Genomic DNA, 3,770 nt, shown 5'->3' with positions numbered 1-3,770 from the left:
AAATCTAAGTGCTATTGTTATCTTCCTTCCTTCCTTCCTTCCTTCCTTCCTTCCTTCCTTCCTTCCTTCCTTCCTTCCTTTATTCATTCATTCATTCCCTTCACAGTGGTTAGAATGCAGTATTGCAGGCTAACTCTGCCCACAAGTCAGGAATTCGATCCTGACCAGCTCAAGGTTGACTCAGCCTTCCATCCTTCTGAGGTGGGTAAAATGAGGACCCAGATAGTTGGGGGCAAGAGGCTGACTCTGTAAACCACTTAGAGAGGACTGTAAAGCACTGTAAAGCAGTATATAAGTCTAAGTGCTATTGCTATCTCCTTACCAGTATCGTCAGTGAATAACGTTAGCAAAGGAATGGCATTTTGCACAGTTCGACGTCTCGCGAAAATAATAAGGGGGGAAAAAACACCACATGCAAATCTGGTTTCTTGGTCATTCCAACATTTTATTCTCCAGAATACTTTTAACTAAACATTTCTGATGATCAAAACTTGGGTCAGGCAACTGACAGCAAATGGGCCCCTTGTTGGGGTTTTGAATCTATTTTTTTTTTTAAAAAAACTGAGAAAAATTTCTACCTGTGATTTACATTCAGAAAATGGAATTTTGCAACATTCCTGCCTCAGGTGTGTGTGTGAGGGATGGGTGAGGGGTGGAAATCAAATCAAATCCATTTTTGATTTTCTAAATCCATTTGATTTAGAAATGGATCCCGTTTTAAAAGGGGAAAAGCAGGAACCAGAATGCTGTTTTTGTTAAGAATCAGGATAAATCTAGTATTTACGAAGGAGGAACATGCTACAACAGGTAATCCTCGATTTATGACCACAACGGGGACAGAGTTTCTGTTGCCAAGGAAGGTTGTTGTTAAGTGAGTTGTGCCTTTTTTTGCCACGGTTGTTAAGTGAACCAGCCAGTCATTAAGCAAATCTGGTTCCCCCCCAGTGACTCGACTTATCGGAAATCAGCTAGGAAAGTTGCAAATGACGATCACATGGCCCAAGTCACATGGCCTGGATCACATGACACACACACACACACCCCAGGATGGTACATCCATTATAAATACATCCTGGTTGCCAAGCGCCTGGATTTTAATCACACAACTGTGAGGATGCTGCCACAGTCATAAGTGCGAGGACCCATTGTAAGTCACTATTTTTAGGACCACTTATAACTTTGACCCGCTACTAATCGAATGGTTGTAAGTTAAGGAGTACTGTATTGTTCCCCGCAATTATTCCTTTTCTCCAATATTCAGACACGGGGAGATTTAAAAATAAACCTTTTAAAATGTTTCCACGTTGGGTAAGCAGATGACCCTGAAAATATATTTCTCGATGAAGTTAGAATTATTCTGGCACAGCTGCTTTGCTTTCCTGCCTTCCCCCCCCCCCGCCCCCCTCTTTTTCTCTAATTATCCCTGAAATATTACAAAATACTTTCCTTTTAATTTCTTGTCAGAAAGGGATTGTTTAAAAAAAAGAAGAAGATGATTTTTTGCAATTAAAAAAAAGGTAAGCTTTTGCAAGAACCTTAACTGCTGCCCTCGGCTGCCCTCACAAGGATTCAGATTTCTACTTTAAGCAAAACAATAGCAAATGGCCAAGAAGGGGGGAAAAAAATCAACATTGAAAATGTCTGCAAGCTTTCAGAAAGGACAGGACGTCAATCCTAAGAACCGTCATCTTCCTTGCATTTCAATAATGCAAAACAGAGATTCCAGTGCGAGGTTTGGTGGCCGGTTTACTCACAAAGTAAGGCCAAGGGAGCTCCTCTCCTAGGTCAACGTTGCCTTCGTTCGTTTCGTCACACAAGGAAAGAAGTGATGGCATGCCTGGCTTTTTAAAAGGGCTTCATTCATTGCTTAAGAGCTGCTTTTGACAGTAGGAAGACCAGTCGAGATTGAGTTGGCCATCGAGGGACCCAAACCCCTACCCTGAAATCCATCCTCCGGCTTCTCTCGAGAAGAAGTTGAACAGAATCTGAACAGTCCTGCCACCAGTTCCTTTTCTTTTTCCCTTGCTTAGAGGGATCTGCAAGAGGAGGAGTTGGGGTTTTTTTGTGCAGCACAGTCCAACCCAAAAAGTTCAGGGGAGGGAGGAAGGAAAGAAAGAAGGAAAGAAGAAGAAGAAGGAGAAGGAGAAGGAGAGGAAGAGGAAGAGGAAGAAGAGGAGGAGAAGGAGGAGAAGGAGGAGAAGAAGAAGGATGGGGGAAAGAAGGAAGGAAGGAAGGAATAAGGAAGGGAGGAAGGAAAGAAGGAAGGAAGGAAAGGAAAGGAAGGAAGAGAAGGAGGAGGTGGAGAAGAGGAGGAGGGAGGGTGGGAGGGAGGAAGGAAGGGAGGGAAGGAAGGTGGGATAGGGGAAAACAAGGAAAGAGGGAAGGAAGGAATAAGGAAGGAAGGGAGGCAGGAGGGAGGAAAGAAGGGAAGAGGAGGGGGAGGAGGGAGGGAGGATAGGGGGAGGGAAGGAAGGAAGGAATAAGGAAGGAAAGAAAGGAAAGGAAGGAAGAGAAGGAGGAAAGAAGGGAAGAGGAGGAGGGAGGGAGGAAGAAAGGAAGGAAGGAAGGAAGGAAGGAAGGAAGGAAGGAAGGAAGGAAGGAAGGAAGGAAGGAAAGAAGGAATATTCCTTCAAGTCATTTTAAACAGTTCCCTCTTACTCTGACAGGCATGCCATCAAAGGGTGCTGATGTGTGTTTATTTTTATTGCATACATTGGAATGGACAAGGACGTCTACAATGAAAGACCAAAAAACTAGAATGAAACCCAACATAATGTTCATTTGTCAACCCTATCACCTTCTTAAAAAGTTTATCCTTGGAAGACATTCTTCATGCACCCAACCGTCTCCGGCTCTCCCAAATTTGGGGACCGAGAAGACGCTCTCAATCTTGTGGGAGATGTTGAAGTTTAGATATCAATTTCGAGATCAGACAATCTGGTTCCCTTGGCAACTCTAAGACATTCTTTCATTCTGGAACATTGCACAGGCATCCACTCATCCTTGGCCTGATTCTTAGCGTCCAACGAGAAAGAAACTAAAGGGAAGATGCACCGCCATGCACACGCTTTTAAAAATAATTCCCCTCAAATGTAAACTGAACCGCTGAACCAAAGCACATCAGCCAGTATCATCAGTGGAGGAGAAGAGCATAGCTAAGACATCTAATCAATCTTCTATTGATTTTTTTTCCTCTCTCTCTCCTCTTTTCTTCTGCAATTTGAACAACCAGCAGGAGGAGGAGAAATTGGGATGATGGGCAATTCACGGAGCCTTTCAGCTATAGGTTCACCGCCGTCACCTGACTAGCAGCCAGAGGGAAGCAATTAATAACTAGTGCACTTCTTCGATTCTTTGATTCCAAAGCAATGGATGGAAACTGAACAAAGAGAGAAGCAACCTAAAACTAAGGAGAAACTTTCTGACGGTAAGAACAATCAACCAGTGGAACAACTGGCCTTCAGAAGTTATGGGTGCTCCATCACTGGAGGCTTTCAAAAAGGGGGCTGGACAACCACTTGACGAAAATTGTATAGGATCTCCTGCTTGAGCAGGAGATTGAACTAGAAGACTTCCAAGTCTTCTACTCTGTTATTCTCTTATACTATGTCAAAGCAGATGGCCTTGGAACGGTGTCGGCCAACCAAGTCTCCATTAATGTCAGCAACAGTTGGACCTGCAGCTAGAAGTGGGCTGCTAAAGTCACAGTTTTAAGCAGCAGCTCGTTTGCTTAAACCCAATGTATCTTGGGAATACGCTGAGTACACACT

At 43.8% G+C, this 3,770-nt stretch overlaps 1 protein-coding gene across 2 annotated transcripts in view; it reads right to left on the bottom strand.

The window, feature by feature from the left end:
• Window positions 1-424: 424 nt before the first annotated feature.
• Window positions 425-3,770, bottom strand: part of TRIM29 (tripartite motif containing 29) — a 48,070-nt gene continuing 44,724 nt past the window's right edge. For both annotated transcript variants that reach the window (XM_034430485.3, XM_034430486.3), the window contains one exon: window positions 425-3,770. This exon is cut by the window's right edge and continues 353 nt beyond it. The gene's annotated coding sequence lies outside the window, so the exon portion shown is untranslated.

This window comes from Pantherophis guttatus, chromosome 9, assembly GCF_059756535.1.
Source record: "Pantherophis guttatus breed Tessera chromosome 9, ASM5975653v1, whole genome shotgun sequence".
Taxonomy (NCBI): Eukaryota; Metazoa; Chordata; class Lepidosauria; order Squamata; family Colubridae; genus Pantherophis; species Pantherophis guttatus.
The sequence above is the reverse complement of the archived record's forward strand: the minus strand, read 5'-3'. Positions and strand labels throughout refer to the sequence as shown.